We start from the raw sequence: 19,295 nt of genomic DNA, 5'->3' as shown, positions 1-19,295 counted from the left end.
TCACAATAAGACCTCATATTGCTTAAGTAGATAACATTTAATTATACAGTATTAATTGAAAACTGGAGAAGACCCATAGGAGAATACCAGGAGGTTTTTGCTTTTGTTTGTAACTAGTTCTTAATGCATTTCATTACTTTTAGAAGATATTTTGCATCTTCTGTTTTAGTTTGTTTCTTTGTTTTTGCCTCTTAGGGTAGAATCAGCTTCACTCATTGTGATCATGTGTTGAGAAACATTGGCCTCTACATAGTTAGTGGATAAATGGTCAGAAGATTGCTTTGGGATAGAGTGATTGAATGGGAAGAAGATGTGCTGAATATAGATTTCGCTTTGTGCTACTTATGCAGATTAACTACATGCTTGTTAGAGTAGCAGATAGATTATTCAAGTATTAGAAAATCTTGCTCTATGTGCAGGTCCTTCTCTGTCCTCTGACCTGGGTGCTGAATTCAGTACTTTAAATATTCATGTCTTCTCACATGTGACTTCAAAGCTGTGTCTTTTCTGAGTGTCCTGCCACCATATGGAAGATTTCCAGTATGGTTCAAATTTCTCCATAGTATGTCTTTTCAAAGTTGAAAACTGTTTTATCTCCAAACTTATTTACAATGTTTAAGTTTCCAGCTGAGAGCTAGAGAGAGCTTAGCTGTTAAGAGTGTATACTGTTCTTGCAGAAGACTCAAGTTCAGTTTCTAGCACCCAAGTTAGGAGGCTCACAACTGCTTGTAACTTCAGCTCCCGGGGATCTTGCACCCTTCTGCCTCTGTGGGTATTGCATTCATACATGTACACACACACACACACACACACACACACACACACACACACACACGCACATGCACACACACACACATGCACACACACACACACATGCACGCACACACACACACACTTAAAAATAAATGTGTATGTACACATGTATGTACTATGTATACAGTGTTCACCTGCACACCAGGAGAGGGCACGAGATCTCATGATAGATGGTTGTGAGCCACCATGTGGTTGCTGAAATTGAACTCAGGACCTCTGGAAGAACAACCAGTGCTCTTAACCTCTGAGCTATTTATCTAGCCCTAAAATAAATCTCAACATTAATCTGATAGTCATGTATGGTGGTTCATGCCTTTAACCCCAGCATTCAGGAGGCAGAGGCAATCAGATCTCTGAGTTCAAGGTCAGCCTGGTATACACAGTGAGCCAGAGGTAAATAGTGAAAGACTCTGTCTCAAAAACAAACAAAAACAAAATATTAAGCTGAGTTATAAGTATGAATGCATTGGTATGTGGCTATCATTTGATAATAATTTATTTTTTAACAAAACATATTTATTGTTTGTGTGTGAGGAGTTGACTTTCTCCCTCCACTTTGTGGGTTCTAGTCTTGGTGACAAGGACAAGCTTCATTAGCCCCTGAGCCATCTAACTTGCTTTCACATGTTTAACTTAATAGCATTGTGAACAGGTATACAGTTTCTATAACTTCTACTCTGGAAAATACATGGAAATTTTCTTTTGCTGTGTTTATAGTTGGTTACCATGCATATTCTTAAAGTGTCCAACAGGAATGTATCCCTTATTTGTTCAGTGTAGGGTTCTATAGTTTTGTTTTGAGAGAGGGTCTCACTGTGTAGCTATAGCTGTTCTGGAACTGCTATGTAGATCAGGCTGTTCTGGAACTCACAGAAATCTGAGTGACTCTGCCTGGTGGAATTAAAGGCTGGAGTTCCACATTTCTATGACTTAAACTTATGCCAGTTATCTTTATAGCAGTGGCCCACAGGGATTTTCCCTGCTTCTTCCTCAGAGTTTGGGTGGTGATGGGAACAATCTGGCTGGCTGTGGCACAGTGGAATCTGTTGCAGGACAACAGTTCACAGACAAGAGAGCTGAGGCCAGAATGAGGCCAGCACTGCCCCTCACTGTCACTGCTGTGTCCTCTTCTGAGTGACAGGAAGGAGAAGATGCCTGACCCAACCCTGGAACAGTGGGATATGGATGCAGGAAAAGAGGCTGGGCTTTGAGTTGACCTCCTGAATCAGACGGCTGGGCCATCACATAGAGTAGAAGGCTAGACTCTTTGCAAGGACCAGCACCTCATCCAAAGTGTCACAGTCTGTCAGGGTGTAGTGAAGTAGTATTTCCAGTGCTTGGCTCCAGAATAAGGTCCTGGCATGCCACCATTAGCCTGTTCTCATCCTTCCCTGCAGAATGGACAATGGGCCATACAGGAGCCAAGCTGAAGCTTAGTTGGACTGCTGTGCCTTCACTTGGATGCATTGCCGCACAGGGCCCACAGGACCACCACACTGGCCTTTTGGCCTCCTGCTAGCTGCAGCCATAGCAAAGGCAAGAGCAGCTTTCTTTCTTGTCCTTCGGTTTCAACCTCAGGGTTCTGTGTTTAATTGATAATGGATGGATTCTGGAGCAGGTATGCATGCTTGTGTGTGTGTGTGTGTGTGTGTGTGTGTGTGTGTGTGTGTGTGTGTTTAAGAACCCACTTTTGCCACACACTGTTATAGGTGCTAGAAGTATCACTGAGAACAAACAGGAACCTCTTCAGAGAAGGTAACGTTCTAGGCATGAGGTATGATACTTTTTTTTTAAATATTTATTTATTATGTATACACTGTTCTGCCTGCATGTATACCTGCACGCCAGAAGACGGCACCATATCTCATTATAGATGGTTGTGAGCCACCATGTGGTTGCTGGGAATTGAACTCAGGACCTCTGCAAGAGCAGCCAGTGCTCTTAACCTCTGAGTCATCTCTCCAGCCCCGAGGTATGATACTTCTTGAGTGGGGCAAACTTGTACTGCAGCCACAATGGCTCAGAGGTTAAGAGCACTTGCTAGCATTTGCAGAGAGCCGAGGTTCCATTCTCAACACCACAACATGGTTGCTCACAGCTGCTTCTACCTCCAGTTGCAGGATGCCTGATGCCATTTTCTATCCTCCTCTGGCACTACAGATATTTGAACATATATGTGTTTTAGGGGAATATCAAGAGTAGACACACAAAGGAAGGAAAGTAGACACTCAGGCATGTGTCTGCATACCTCATTCACAGTGGCATTTCACTACAGCTAAGACGTGGGTCAATCAAAGGGTGAGAGGATATGATGGGGCTGTCCAAGCAAGGGTGGTAACTAAGTTTTAAGAAGTAAGGCAAAACTGACACATGATAATGTATGTGCATCATGCTGAGAAAAATAAGCCAGTCCATGACAGTGTGGTGACCCACAAGTCTGAAGTCTCCAGAACCAGGAGTCCACATAGAGACAGAGCAACATGGTGGGCACCGACAGTTGTAGGGGAGGTTTAGTGCTGGATTGGGGCCAACTTTTGTTGGAGAAGATGGGAATGTTTTGAAAATTTGTATTATTTTAGATGGGAGCTCATGTAGCCCTGCATGGCCTTGGAATTCCTGATCCTCCTGTCTCTATGTTCTGAGTGCTAGGTGTGCATAGCACACCTGTCTGGGACGTTCTGGACCCAGCTGGTAGGGGCAGCTTTGGGGCACTGTAAATGAGCTTTACATCACTTTGCTGCACTCACAATGACTCCCATGGGAAGAATCTTCCCTGAATGTTAACAAAAAGTAACATCTATCGGATGGGAATTTGCCATCTATCTCTCTAATGTTCCATAATGTGGTTAAATAACTTCAACAGTAGAAAGATTAATGTTAGAAATTAATGCTTAAAATGTTTACAGAATGGGAGACAAGTTTGCAAGATATGTAAAGATCCAGAATACAAAAATAGAATGAGAATTATAGGGCCAGATGTGGCGGCACATGCCTTTAAACCCAGCACTCAGAAGGCAGAGACAGGCAGATCTCTGTGCATTTGACGCCAACCTGGTTTACACAGTGAGTTGCAGACTAACCAAGGCTACACAGTGTGACTGGTCTCTAAGAAAACAACTCAGCCACCTTCAAAACAAGAACAGGAAGGAGGGTGCTCAGATGTCAACCCACAGACAGACAAGTGCAGGCAGGAAGCAGTCTTTTTTTTTTTTAAATTTATTTATTTAAGCCATCTCCTCTTAAGAGCAAAGGGATGGAAGATTGGTGTAATGGTCACCATTTGATACAAGGAAAGATGTGCTTTCATGGTCCACACACAGAGTAATGGTCCACACCAGTTCTGTGGTCCCTTGCTGTCTGGGGGAAGGTCCAGGTTCTCTTTACTCATCTTCATAGCCAGTCAAAAGTGGGTTCACATGAGGGTTGTGGAACAGGGGGTATGGTTACCATCTCCCCAGGTTAAGGGCTTGGTCCTGATGCAGAGATGGGGGTAGGCGACGAACTCAGCTCTCTTGTGCTCTCCTTGCTGCAACTTCAGGAAGGCATTGAGCATGCTCACTGCAACCCTGGGCAGCGCCACGAAGTAGGTGAGGGCCTTCTACATGCGAGCTGAACCCTCCTTGCCATGGGCGCCACTTGACGTGGGCCGCCCCACCCGTGGGAGGGCCCAGCCCGCAGCCCAGACACCCAAGACACACACACAACCACCACCATCTTCGGAAGCAGTCTTATAGGTTTAAAAGCTCGGTGATGTCTGTGAGACCCTCGCCCCCGCAACCTTAGCGCTGGTGCCCGAGAGTTCACTGACGGGACATGTAGAAACTGAGACCCCTGCATGACTAACCATCCATCCCTGGAAATGACCAGAATCCGAATATTCCCTGGTCTTGCCAACATGTGTGGAAGTGCTACAACTCAGGAAACAATGTCTATTGCTCTGTATACAGCTGTGGCAATTGTTCTGTTCATTTCTGGAGGTAAGCTCAAACCATGGCATATTCTGGGGAAGGTACTCTATCCATTATCCCTGAACTACATATCCCAGATATTCTTATTTTACTTTTTGAAACAAGACTTACCCTCAGCCAGCTCTATAGAGCAAAATTTAAGCCAGCCTGAAACCAAATCTCAAAGAAGCCAAAAACCACCTGTGCATACACTGTTAATTACATGAGCCATTTCAATCTTTACATCTGAGCCAAAATGTAAAGTACAAAATAAAAATATTTGCACTGGACTCACCCTGGAGTGCTTACCTACCACTCCTGAGTCCAACCCTCTGTTGTACAACAGTTTCCTCTGAGACTGAAATATTCCATCCCGCAGGGAAGCTCCTAAAGCAGGAAGGTAAACACCTCAAATGTATCCAGAAAGGCCCCAAACTCACCAGATTCACTAGGTCTTTCCTGCCAGAGTAAACAATAAAAGCTGAGAGTGTCTCTGAGGGGCAGAACCAAGCTGGGAAGAAGAGGCTGAGACCAGACCAGCTAATGAAAGAAACAGAACCCTGAAGAGCTGCCTGGAAGAGACTTTGTTGAGGAAACGCTGAAGGAAGACCCCAGACTCAAATAGTGTGTATTACAATACCAGCATACACCTGGGCATTCACCTGGACAACATGGCCAAGATCTGATAGGAGCATGCAGGTTAAGCATAGCTAGGGGGATTTGAGGGATGGTTAGGTCATCTCAAACATTATTGGTTAGGCAAGCAGCAGTGACATTAGTATACTTTTAACTGGCTGAGGTTTTCTCTCTGACAACCTTGGGTGAGATTCAAGGGGGTTGCAGGAACTGTCCTTGAGACATTGTGGGGCTGACTCAGGCTTATTTGTGCTCTCTCCCTCATCCCTGAATGTCATTTGTTGATAAATGGAGCTTTGTTGGAAGAGACATCTGTTGGCTTCTTTCAGAGAACTGAAACCTAAATTCAGTTATTAAAGTGGGAACGTTTAAACCTTTCAGTTTAGGCCACCTGAGGCACCCAGAAAGGACAGTGTCCAACCTGCTGAGCTGCCTGCAGGCTGTGCAGTGTGCTCCAGGTTCCCAGCTCTGTGAGCTGTCACCCATGCTGGGGTGGGCTTGGGTGACGCAGCCATCTTTGAGTCACTTCTGCTCCTGTAAGTGACTCCTCATCCATATTCCTGTAATAACCCCAATAAAACTCACTGGTTTTCAAGGTTGGATTTCGGTGGTATCTGTACTTCAGTCTGTCATGGACTCCCTATCTGGGTTAAGTAGATGTGTGTGTGGAGTCTCCACATGAAAGTTTTGTCACATAACACTCTCAGCATCACACACACACACACACACACACACACACACACACACACACAAATAAAAGTAGAACAACATAGCCAAGCAGATTTGGTCTCTTGGTGATCTTTAGGGATTCCAGAATTTGGGCACAACAACAGGTATATGACAGGTCTATGAGAGAGCTGACAGCAGCCATGGCCCATCCCCTGGTTAAACGGGGCCTTCTCTTTGAGCTTCAGTAAGTTCCGGGCATTCATGAAGGCCTTCCTGTTCTCTGATATCCTGGGCCAGGGTGGGGCAACCTGCATCATTTTCTTTTCTCGCTCTTCTTGTGTGTCGATCCAGTCTTCATTAGACCTGCAAACAATAAAAATAGTGAATATTCAGTCTCAAACCCTAGACAAATGGCCAAGGTGCACACTTAACATATCAAAGGAGATGCTGCCACCAGGTTCTCCCTCAGTCCCTACCTGTTACAGCGTATGGCTGTCATACCCTCCAGCCCACCCTAAACTTTTCTAGTCCAGGGGCTGGGTTGCCACTCCCAAGGCTGCCCTTCCCTATGTAATCCAGTCATTTTTGGTTACTCCTCTTTTGGGCCTCCTGGCTCTGCATCTGGTTCCCTGCTCTCACTGTCTCTTCCCCTCCCCTCTCCTCACATGGCCAGGATCAGGGTCATGTCCACCCTGGACTCTCTCAGATGTCCCTGCCTCTGGCTATGCTCTCCCTTTTAGCTACAATAAACTTGCTCCTCTACCACACCTAGGAGCAGTCATTGAAATGATAAATGGCATGGTCACAACAGAACACAGTATTAGTTTCAGAGTTTTATTAGGAGGAAGGAGGTAGGGGAGCAGGTGCGGAGAGCAGAGGGAAAGATAATGGGGTGGGAGAAGAGACAGCAGAGGAGAGAGAGAGAGAGGGTGGGGTCTGAGTCACGGTTCTTTAAAGCACAGATGGATTTACAGAGACACGCCATATATATGCAGACTGTGTGACCACACTGCGTGTACATGATCACCAGCACACATGGATGACTTAAGATGCAAGACCCTTAGCTTAACTCCTGAACTGTGCATGTGCAGTCACGCAGCTGGAGTGAGGGCAGAATTCTAACATTCCAGACTTTTTGCTTTGTAGCAGGGTCCTGTGCTGTTGTTCTCTCTGGGGAAGGGGGCCAAGTAGGCACAGAGTCAATGACACAGACTCCAGGAGAATGTCAAAACAACAAGCTCAGTTTATTCATCTCAATCTCAGCATCAGTAAAAAAATATGAATAAGTCTTTAAATAAATGATAACTTATAATTTAAAAGAACAAGCACATATATTTTTGTGCTTTTGATGTTTCCACCAACATAAAAAATAAACTTTTATAATAAATTTCTTTTTATCATTTCAGACATTATCAAAACATAGACAATGTTAACTTCTAAACTATCTACCTTCAAAGTAACTCTGGTAAAGAACATAAAAAAGTCATTTTGAAATTTTTCAGCCATGGTGCAAATTGAAAATCATCTTTTCTACACTATCATAATTATTCTTCAATTAAAACAAATGATTTAAATTTAACCATCTTTTAAAGTTACTGCTTATGAACAGGTTTATAAAATAAGAGATTAAATTTTATCTTCCTAAATATCACAAGTAGCCAGGAGTGTTGGCATATGCCTTTAATCCCAGCACTCAGGAGGCAGAGACAGAGGCAGGTAGATTTCTGAGTTCCAGACCAGCCTGGAACCAGTCTACAGAGAAAGTTCCAAGAAAGTCAGGGATACACAGAGAAACCCTGTCTCAAAAACCAAAATAAATAAATAATAAAGTACTACAAGTGTTATGGCTATTTTTGGTTGTCAACTTGACTACATCTGGAGTCAACTAAAAGTCGACCAAAAATAGAGGGCACATCTGTGAGGGATTTTTGCTTGATTTGACATAGGAAGATCTATTTCTAATCTGAATCTTTCTTGAGTTGGAAAGACACACCTTTAATCCAGATTGTCTGAGCTGGAAAAGCCCACCAAAAACTCTAATTTGGACCATGCCTTCAACTGGAAGCCTATATAAGGACCTGGACAAAGGAGGCTTCTGCTTTTTGCTTGCCCATGCTTTGCTAACAAGACAATTCCTTCACTGGCATTAGAGCCTACTTCTTTGGGATTCCATTGTATAATGAAGATCAGCTGAGACATCCATCCTCACCTCAAAGACTGAACAACTACTGGATTCTTGGACTTTCTGCCTACAGCCAGCCATTGCTGAATTAGTTGGACAGCACCTTGTAAGTCATTCTAGTAAATCCCCTTTCAATATAGATAGATAGACTCGTTCTGTAAGTTCTGCTACTACAGAGAACCCTGACTAATACAACAATTAATCTCCAAACGATTTGACAGTGTTGATGGCATCTTGAGATGCTATTATACAACAGCTGTCTGCACACTGCCAGAATCTGACTAGCCCAAGAGATCTAAATACCGTTATCCCTGCTTTTATGGGGATAAAAGTACCTATCATGTTGAATATTATATATTACATCATCAATTTCAAAAGCTCTATTTTAACAATATAGCATCTAATTAATCCAATAATAAAAAGTAATATATTTGTGCATCATAGAAATGTGACTGACTCATCAGTGTATGAGAGAAACAAGTTGAATAAGATCCTAGTTGATTTGCATTGGCTTTTAAAATTGTGTGTGCATGGTGTGTGTATGTGTTTATGTGTATGTGCACTTCTGCGCGTGTACATACATCAATGCCAGATATCTTTCTCAATCACTTTTCACATTATTTTGGGAGGTTCAAGGCTCTTTCTGGACCTAGAGCTCACGGATTTGGCTAGACTGCCTGGCAAGTTATCTCCATGAATCCTCTCTTCTCTGCCTCCCTAGTACTGGTATTACAGATGTACAATATGGCACCCAACTTTTCACATGTGTTCTGGGGAACATACTCGACTCTGTACTCTCATGAGAAGCATTTTACTAATTAAATCATCTACTCAGTCCTGCAGTTTTTTATTTCATGCATGTTAAGAAAAAAAATGTCCATGTGGTCTAAGTTGTCTAGCATATATGAGACCCTTAGTTGATCCCAGGCAGTGAAAACTAACTAACTAACTAACTAAAGACCACAACTATTTATATTCTAGGAAAACAACCTCAGTTCAGGAAAACGATCATTTATATTCTTGTGGTATACTTTAAATTAATGTGAACTAACTTGGGTACAACTTAATCCCTTCTTAAAAGTTCCTACATTTTCAGCATTCACACAAAATAAATGTTATAAACATATGTACATTGTTTCTTGAAGTATTAATAGAAACAGAACCATGGAAATAGCCATAAATCTCTTATTGCTATTCTTATTTTGGAAGAACAGAATAGTAATTTAATTACTAGAAATATTGTAGCTAAAAATTTGGACAGTTATTTCCAACAATATTTTTAATTAGTTTTACTACTTTAAAACTTTACTTTTATGTGTACGGGTGTTGTGCCTGCATGTATATCTGTGCATCACATGCATTTCTGGTTCATATGGAATTAGAAGAGAGCATCAGATGCCCAGGAATTGGATCTACAGATGGGAGCCTTCATTTAGATCCTGGGAATCAAACTTTGAAGAGTACCCAGCACTCTGAACTGCTGAACCATCTCTCCAGGCCCTTATTCCAATAAATTTTTTTAGTCAGGGTCTCACTGTGTAGCTCAGGCTATTCTAGAACTTGCTGTGCAGACTAGGCTACTCTGGCTCTCTTTCTCAAGATCTGGGATTTAAGGTGTACACCACCAATGCCAAGCTTTTTCCAAGAATTTTATAATCTACAAGATCCCAGAAGTCAAGTCAATGACTAAAAATGTCCCCAACAATTCAGTAGCATCACATTAAATTTTAAATTTTTTTCAACTTAGCTTCTGTACCTCAAACTGTAGTATTCTTTTAATTCTGTTTTTCTTTGCTCTACTTGTGATAACACTTCTGTAATTTTGGAGAGTTCTTTGTGTACTCCATCATCCTTAGTTTCTGTTACAATTTCTTTTGTAAGTACATCACCACAACTATCTTTAACTTGTAGAAGTCCTATGTATATAATTCATCCCATATGACATCCCATATGATAACATGGAGCATATTTTTCAGATACAATGTGAGATCCTGCTCATGTTCACAAGCAAAATGACTTTATAAAATCAGATGAATGCTGTAAGAAAACAGGGACAAAGTAAGGGAGTTGGATCTGCAGTGGGCCCAAGGAAGACTGTCCTAAGGAACAAATGGCTACACTAAGAAATCAAGTCAGGCGGTTGTGGCACATGCCCTTAAGGCAGTGGCAGGCGGATCTCTGTGAGTTTGAGGCCATCTGGAATACAGAGCGAGTTCCAGGACTGGCTCTAAAGTTACACAGAGAGATCCTGTCTCAAAACAAAACAAAACAAAAAACAAATCAATAAGGAGTCAAGCAGAAGGTGAAGAGTTGTAGGCAGCAGTAAGTTTGCTGCCTTAATTTTAAATGCCCATTTTTTGTCCTGTCTCAGTTAAGTTGTTTGTGTAAAAAATGAGCAGTTGGATTCCAGAGGGTGCTGGGGATCAGTTCCCCTGTGGTTTTCCTGTTTGGAAAACAGTGTCCAGCTTGCCTCTGGATACAGAGTAACCATTCCTCGACCCCTGCTGTTAGAGGGGTGTATAAGCCCATGTTGGTACTAATAAAGAGAGCTGCTTCCCTGACAAACTGAAACTAGGTGTCTAGAGTGCTGTTTAACCTCTGCGTTCCTCACCAGTTTTTGTGCTCCAGCTACACGGGCCGTGGCAAAGAGTAGTCTAGAAAATCTACGCCATTTGGTTAGACTCCATTGCAGTTTGCTTTCATCCAAGATGGAGTAAGAGGAATGGACTTAAATTTTCATTTCACACCACCACGGCCAAAACAGATGAGATTATTATGTCAACAATATATAAGATAAAGAACCATCAGCAATGATGGTCATGATCCCAAACCTTGCAAAGCGAAGGAACTGGATTGGAACTAGGGAGACTGTCTGGGCAACCTACGACACTCTCTCAAAAACTAAAAGGTAGAGGTGTAAGTCAGGGGTAGAGTATTTGCTTAGCAGTATAAGGACAAAGGTTTAATCCCTATAACTTAAAGAAATAGAAAAGTAATAAAGCATTTTCAGGATATCAACAAAAGTGATAAACATCCAAGTAGCCTCTGTGAAAATTTTAATTTTGCAGAGGTAGACCAAGTAATAGTGTTTATGAGATCTCAGAGGAAAATAAAAAGGAATCATTGGAATATGTGCAACTGGATAGGAGGAATCACTCCTAATACCCTATATCACATAAAACAATTAAGATCACCATGAATGACAACAGGTGACTGATGAGTTCAAAACATGGAGTGGATTGATGATGCTGTGACAACAAAATGGCACATATATGAAGTGAGAGATGTGACAACCATTTGCATTTGATCATTCCATTTTGATCATCCATGTTGGACGCATGCATGGAGATGTCCTATTGGACCACATGATACATACAACCATATATCATTTGAACATAAAAAAAATAAACAGAATTTAAAAATATACTTAATCAGATATCCTTAATACAGATAAATGTGTTAAGCAGATAAAGATATATATCTATATCTCTCTCTATATATATAAAACTACAGATATTACTGAGAAATCCATGAATGATATGTAAGTAAATAGTCATATGCATTGTTCTAGGGTCAAATGATTAATTATTTAAATGTTAATTTTCAACATTCTAATTCCCTAAAGGACATAAGACATTTTTATATTTCTGGTTTAAATTTATTTATTGAATGTATGTGTTTATATGTGTATAGGTACATGGATGTCATGGGGCATGTGTAGAGGTCTGAGAACAACAGGTGGAATTTGATTCTCTCCTTCCACCTCTGAGTTTTAGGAATCAGACTCAGGACATCAAGCTTGGTGGTAAGTGCTTTACCTGCTGCCTTAGTTTCTTTTCTATTCCTATGATAAGACACTGGCACCAACACTCCTTATAAAATAAACCATTTCATTCTGGGCTCATGGTTCCATGACAATCATGGTGGTGAGCATGGCTGCAGGTAGGCATGTGCTGGAGCAGCAACTGAAAGCTTGTATCAACTTGGTTCACAGCAGGAGGCACAGAGAACCCACTGAGAATGACAAGGGCTTTTGAAACCTCCAAGCCTGCTCCCAATGACACACCTTCTCCCAAAGGACACACCTTCCCAACCAGTTGCACAACTAGGGACCAAGCATTGAGTTAGATGAGCCTATGGGGACCATTCTCACACCACCACACCTGCAGAGACAAAGACTCCAGATGGTTTTAGTTGAGAATATGTTTATAGAATTCCTGTGGAGGCCTGGGAACAGCTTAGGGGGAGAGCATTTCTCTAACAATCACAAAGCCTAGGTTTAACCCCCAGCATGCAAAACCAACAAGTCAGGGAAATGCAAAGACTAGCCAAAACTACTCCACTGGCTTAGCTGCAGAGTTTAAAAAGCCCTGGTTTGTCACCCATCTAAGGACATACAGGGTAACATCCTCCACACATTGACTGTCTGACTCCCCTACATCTCAGAAGTCAGATCTATTCCAGGGACAGCTGATAAGAACAAACCAGTCACTGGGGAGAAACACGTCCACAATATGCTCTGAAATCTGCATGGCAAAAGAGAGCTTTCTCCTCCTCTTGTGTCCCCTCGACTTTCCCGGACCTGCAAAGGCACACTCTCCAACACGGCACAGGTCCTCTGCTGCGGAATAAATGCACAGCAGTTGCTATGCCCCTGCCTCAACCCCATGAGAGGAAATTCATTTTCCTCTCATCAAAAAGAGTCCCTTACCTCCCCTAAGAGGATTTTCTCAATTCTGCCTTTCCCAACACTGGCTTAATCTGTATCATCAACCTGGTCTAGCTGAGCTGGGAAACCTGGGGGGCTGCAAGAAGGAGAAAAGGTCAGTATACAAGGAAGGGTGCAGGACTGTATACAGACCAATGCTTCCTTAAATGTAAGTGCTACTTGCAGGCATGAGTATTTTATTTGAACTCATTGCAATGAAGAAATTCACAGACCTCTCACTGAGGCTTACTAACTTCAAGAGAACCCATTCTGGCCAAGAAAAGACTTAAAAGAAATTTTCCCGACAGAGGGAGTCCTACCTCTTCCTCTCTGGACCCGAGAAGCAGTTCTTGACATTTTCTCTCCAGGGAACTGACTCCTTGTGCATTTCTCCTCCTCCTGCTTCTCTCCAGCAATACCCTTGCTCCTCTGACCAACACTAGCATCTTTAATCTTCACAGGGGACAGCATACCCTTAACAAAGTCACTTGGGACTGATCTAACCTCCCAGGAGGAGGTAGGCACACCTCCAAACCCCTGGTTGTCCACAATTGCTCATCTACAATCAGGAGTAGCTGTTTTTCATTTGATGTTATTTGCTTCACAAGATTTAGACAACAGGCAACATGATTTTTTAATCTCTAAAACAATGTGATGTATCTCTAGTTCTTCTACTCTCAAGTCTTTGAAAACCTGACTGAATCAAGAGGTTTACAGAGAATAGCCACAAATCCAGCAGGAAAAATATCAACCATCAGGACTATTTAGGCATGGAAAATCATATCCAAGGGATGAAATGTCTACTGAGTTGATGTTCAATATTGCTAGCTCATTTAATATTTTCTCTTTCATGAAACTGGTTTAAAAAAGAAAGACCACAGATTCCATTTCAAATACATCCAGTTTTGAATTTAGAGACTTTCTAAAAATCCAAACACTAATTAAGACAGCACACTTCCCCCTGGTCACCAGACACTGCTCTGTTAACAAATCACAAGCATTCATGAGCACAAGAAACAAACAAGGGAGCAATTACCAGGTAGCCTTGGAAGCATTAATAATCTCTTTGATCAGAGGCTCCCCCAGGGTGATGTCCATGGAGGCTTGCTTGGAAAAGTCTTTGGTGTCATCTGGGTGCCTGGCCAGCCCATGGTTTGTGTCCAGAGTTCACCCGCTTCAGAGCCTGTCTCCATGTGTGCCCTACAGGAAAAGGCACAGAAGAGGAAATGATGCACCAAAGACAAGGCCAGCAAAGGTGCTGGGGAACAGACTTCCGGTTACCGCCTCTTAAAAGAAAATTAATATAGACTGTGTTCAGTTAGGATGGAAAGAGCAGGGGGCCAGGCAGTGTTTGCCTGAGGAAGAGGTGAACACAGGCTGGGAACAAGTGCCAACAGAAGAGTGAGATGGCCAAGGAGCTTCTGGCTCACACGGAGAGTTCTGGCTGGAAGTTACAGATGCCCTTTAGTGTGACTGATTTAGTGTGACTAAATTCTGTGTGGTCACTCTGTGGGGAGACAGGGAGACCAAGCATTCCTGTGGCCCAGATCAGAATTGTGTCTTCCCACTTCAAATAAATTAAGAAAAATATCTCTCACAGTCATTTTTGTTGTAGTTAATTCCTGATGTAGTCAAGTTAACAACCAAAGATAGCCATCAGAGGGTGCATTAGTAATAAAAATGAGAAGTGTCTGTTTGTACTACTTATGATCTTCAAAGCCTTGATTTCCCTGGTATCCTAACCAGGTCTTTGGAAAATTCTTTTATCCACACCTTGCTGTCCATGGGGAGATCAACAATCTCCAGTGTGGCTTCAACTTCTGATCTCTACAAGGTCCTACTCCAAATCAGACTCTACTTTATTGAATTTGGACTTCACCATCTGAAAGACACAGTCCATCCAGTCCTCATGGAGTCTAGGTTCAGGGAGGGCACAGGAGCACACTTAGAGGAGCCAAGTTCTTAGTTCTGGATATTTGCACTCCATGCTGGTCATAGACAACCTTCTGATCTGTAGGCACTGTCAGGAGAAATTGAAGGACCACACAGGCAGAAGAGAAGAGCCTGTCTTGTTCTATGAAGAGGCCATGCCTGGGGCATGGCTGCATGGTGGCCCCGGCAGCAACAGCCTGGCACAGGTGGTTTGGGGACCTCAAAGAGACAAAGGCCTAGCAGGTGGGACACAGGGGAGCTCATCTGAGAGAAGACCATCAGTTGGATGAGATCCAGAGATGACAACCTTCCCCAACTAAGGGAAGCAGCAATATCATGGTCACTGGTGTGGGAGGGGTCAAAAGGAACAGGCAGAGGAGGGACTGCCATGGAGATGAAAGTGTTGGGTAAGTGTGTGGCATGTACACATGCGCACCCACACACGTGCACACCACACACACACACACACACACACACACACACACACACACACACATAACTCCAACAGTATGCATGTGGGAAAGGATAGGTACCTTTGGGGACTGGGAATGTGGAGGAAATAAGAAATTTATCAGAGGCATGGCAAGTAGGCAACCTCTGAAGACAGAGTCTGGTACAGCTAACCCTGAAAGAAAAGTGACAGTTTATTCCCAGATGGGGACAGAGTCTCCAGAAACCCACGTTAGTGGTGATACAAGAGCTAGAAGGACAATCGTCCTGTTCTGTCCCTCAGGCTTCCTCAGCTGGCCCACATGCCCTGGTTCCTCATGGGTGATCCCTTCTACCACCCAGCAGCCAGCAGTATCTAGCAACCAGTGTCTCCCCACCTCTTCCCTGGCTCCTGCAGATGCCCCAACACTGAGGTCAGCAGGGACTGCAGTCAGATTTTCCCACACACCATCTACTCTCACCTTGGGTCCATTCCATGTGGCCCACTGCAAATGATACCACCTGTCATCATCTTTGGTCACCACACTCATGATGATGCAAGCCAGGGACACTACAGCATCACATAGTGCACATGGTGGCCCTGGGGGCAAAGAAAGACCCAACACGAGACATCAGGACAGTTTGACAGCCAAATTAGGATTAAGAGCTATTGTAGAGGGTGGGGTTCTAGACAGGGACTTGTTGTCTTTTTGATCCTTTGGGGCTGTGGAAGCCTGAGCATTGCATGTGTTAAGATCCAGAGCATGAACCTAGCATGCTAGCCACATTTCCTGGTTCTAGAAAGCCTCGGTCCATCTCCAAAGTCAGCACCTGCCTGAGTCCATTTTGGGAAAATAGGAACAAGGACTCTCTCTGGTGGTTGACTGGAAAAGTCAGCTGAGATAAACAAAAGCAGGGGTCACAGCAGGTGCCCCAAAGAGCATAGCGATGTGGTCTCTTCTGTCACCATGTGTCCATCACTGACATGGCTTTCCATGTTTAGCTGGTGTCAGCCACCTCTTCAGAGGAAACATAATGGACTCCTCACACCCCAAGACTTCCTCCCTGTGTCACCAATTCTGCCCCAGCTATAACCCATGCTATCTGTCACTGCTTCCTTTCCATGTAACAGGACAGTAGTTGTCCCTCTGAGGCACAAGGAGATCTGGACTCTGCTCTCGGGAGGCAGCCAAGCACTTGGCACAATGGGCTCTTGCTGGATTAGAGTTTGAACCCAACCTGCACGGGCCACTTCAGAGATGAGGGAAGGGGAGCCACAGTTCATGGTCTCCTGTCATGAAGGGAGTCAAGCCAGGAGTCCTGAGTCCCCACCTGACCCACACAGTCAACAGCTGGACTAGAGAGAGGGTTTTGCCCAACAAGGAGGTCAAAGTCAGAGCTTTGCACTTCTTGAGGAAGCATGCTGGATACCTGTCTGGGGATGTAGCTCCATAGTGGAACACTTACCAAGCATGCATGCACAAGGATCTAAGTTCCATCCCCAGAATTTCAGGACAGTAGAAAGGGAAAAGTCAAAGTAGAGGCTGCATAAAACCAAAGGAGGAGCCTGGCAGTGGTTGTGTGAGCCTTTAATTCCAGCCCTTGGGAGTCAGAGCCAGGCGGATCTCTGTGAGTTCGAGGCCAGCTTGGTCAGCTGAGTGAGATCCCAGAAAGGCACCAAAACTACACAGAGAAACCCCGTCTCAAAAAACAAAACAAACAAACAAACAAACAAACAAAAAAGGAGTAAAGAGGTGGAGAGTCTCCAGAGTCTCCCCATTATCTCCGAGGCCGCTAGAGCTCTTTCCTCCTCCTCTACCCTCCTCTGGACCCCTTATGAGCTGTTTGTGGCTCTCCAGGTCCAGCTTTTCCAGTTTCAATCCCAAGTGAGAGTTGCCACAGAACTCCTCCTGTTCTCTGAGTGCCCAGCAGTCATCTCCTATCTGGGCTCGGAAGTGTGCAGGTCCCTCTTTCCCTGGTTTTGGCTCGGGGCTCTGCCTCCCTGGCCTTCCTGGTTTCCTGAGACCCGATTACTCCAGTTGCCACCACAGCCAAGTACTCTCCGCAGCTGCCTTCCAGCTCTGCAAGCTCACCAGCTTCCCCCTTTACACACACTCCTCTTTCCGCCCTAAACGGTGTCCCAGCATTTCCCAGGCCGCGTCTGGCACTCGCAATACCGCAATACCGGTCCCCAGCACCAACATCTTGTGCATCACTGGCTGGCTCACCTAGATGTCCGACCTTCTACTCTGCCATCTTGGCCATGCTCCACTTTCGGACACCCGCTCGGTGAGGCTCCTCCAGGACGAATCTCAACCTTGGCACCTACCTTACTTCAGGGTTTTGGACCCGCTGATGGGCAGGACGCTATGGGACGGAGAGGCGGGGCACTTTAAGGGCACGCCCCATCTGAGGGCCCCTTTCTGATGGCCCCTGAAAGGGAGTGCATTCCCTTCTGTGAAATCAATAGAGCTGGGAGAGGAGGGGCGCTGTGGTAACCATACCCCTCTTCCCAGCTAGCGACTCAAACATTTAGCTTGCTCTGAGAGGGATTAGAAGCCCGCTCAGGTTTGAGGGATTTATGAAGCCACGCCCTCTCACACCACCCCCTGCCCAGAGCTCTGAGCTTTCCTTTGTGAGCTGCAAACAAAGAACACCCTCCTCTGGTTTCTACTCTAAGTGGTACTTCCTTCTTGGCTAGCCAGGCCCTGATATACTCGCCTTTGAGTGGAGGTGGGACAGGCCCCTTGAAGGTGTAGGTCTGGAGGTCAGACCTGCATTCCTCTTAGGAAGCTGCAGTCCCCACTGTGGTTGGGCACCAGTAGGACAGGGCCACATATCCAAGTTCCCCTGGGAAACCTGGTGAGCCTTCCAGTGTGGGTGCTGGGAAAGAAACTCAGATCCCCTGGAAGTGCAGCTAGTGCTCTTCAGACACAATTTTTTGTTTTGTTTTGTTTTTGAGAGTTTATGTGCAGCGCTGGGTATGATGGAACTCACTCCGTAGACCAGGCTGGCCTCAAGTTCAGATCCATCTGCCTCTGCCTCCCACGTGCTGAGTTTGAAAGTGTTACGCTAGCAACTGTCCTCCCTGTTTCTTTAAATTACACCGTGTGTGTGTGTGTGTGTGTGTGTGTGTGTGTGTGTGTGTGTGTGTGATGTTAAGGACAACTTGGGCCAGTTGTTTCTCTCCATGCTCCATAGGGGTCCTCAGGACTGAACTCAGGCCCTCAGTGTTGACCATGATTACTCTACCTGGTGGGGTTTTGTGGGTGTTGGGGTTTAGTCCTGGGGATGGAGGCCAGGTCTACACATACGCTAGTCAATCACCCAACGAAGGAGCTACATCCCCAGCAGATATTTGTTACTCAATGGCAGGGATGGAACTTGGGTCCTCACTATGCCAAGTGAGCACCATACCTTTGAGTGGCCCCAGGCTGACACTCTCCTTTGTAACCTCAGACATGTTTGCATAGTGCCTGGTTTTGTGAACACAGCCATGTCCTCAGGGTTACAGTGTCTTCCTGGAGTGCCCCTCTGTTAGACATAGTCCAAGATGACTAGACACTCAGAATGTTGCTGTCCCTACTGTTGGAAGTACCAGGACCTCAGATCCCTGTCTTTGATCAAACCTACTTTCTAACCAGCATGGTGGCACACACCTGTCATTCAAGCACTTGGGAGGCAGGAGAATCTCCTGAGACCAACGGTGTCAGGCCATCCTGGGTGTGCAGTCAGGTGTTGACTCCATGTCCAGCTGCAGACACAAGCCAAGCATGCAGACATCCCCAGTCCTGGGGAGGAAAGCCACATGGCACACCACAAACCCAGTGATACCCAGGCTGCTCCAGTGGGGATGCCATGGCTGAAGAGGCAGGGCAAGGAAGGCAGCAGCTGCTCCTTTGCAGTGAGGGGCAAGACCCGGGGTACTCAGAGACATTGAGGGCCTAAGACCCAGCAGTAGGCCAGCCTGTGTCAGCCT

At 44.7% G+C, this 19,295-nt stretch overlaps 1 long non-coding RNA gene across 1 annotated transcript; it reads right to left on the bottom strand.

Annotated features, from left to right (window-relative positions):
* Nucleotides 1-6,178: 6,178 nt before the first annotated feature.
* Nucleotides 6,179-17,648, bottom strand: LOC131901189 (uncharacterized). Its single transcript, XR_009376427.1, has 3 exons — nucleotides 17,545-17,648; nucleotides 13,992-14,155; nucleotides 6,179-6,428 (listed from the first exon to the last, which is right to left on the bottom strand). It is a non-coding gene; the product is annotated as an uncharacterized LOC131901189 (long non-coding RNA).
* Nucleotides 17,649-19,295: the final 1,647 nt, after the last annotated feature.

This window comes from Peromyscus eremicus, unplaced genomic scaffold, assembly GCF_949786415.1.
Source record: "Peromyscus eremicus unplaced genomic scaffold, PerEre_H2_v1 PerEre#2#unplaced_46, whole genome shotgun sequence".
Lineage (NCBI taxonomy): Eukaryota > Metazoa > Chordata > Mammalia > Rodentia > Cricetidae > Peromyscus > Peromyscus eremicus.
This window is presented reverse-complemented; position numbering and strand designations above follow the sequence as displayed.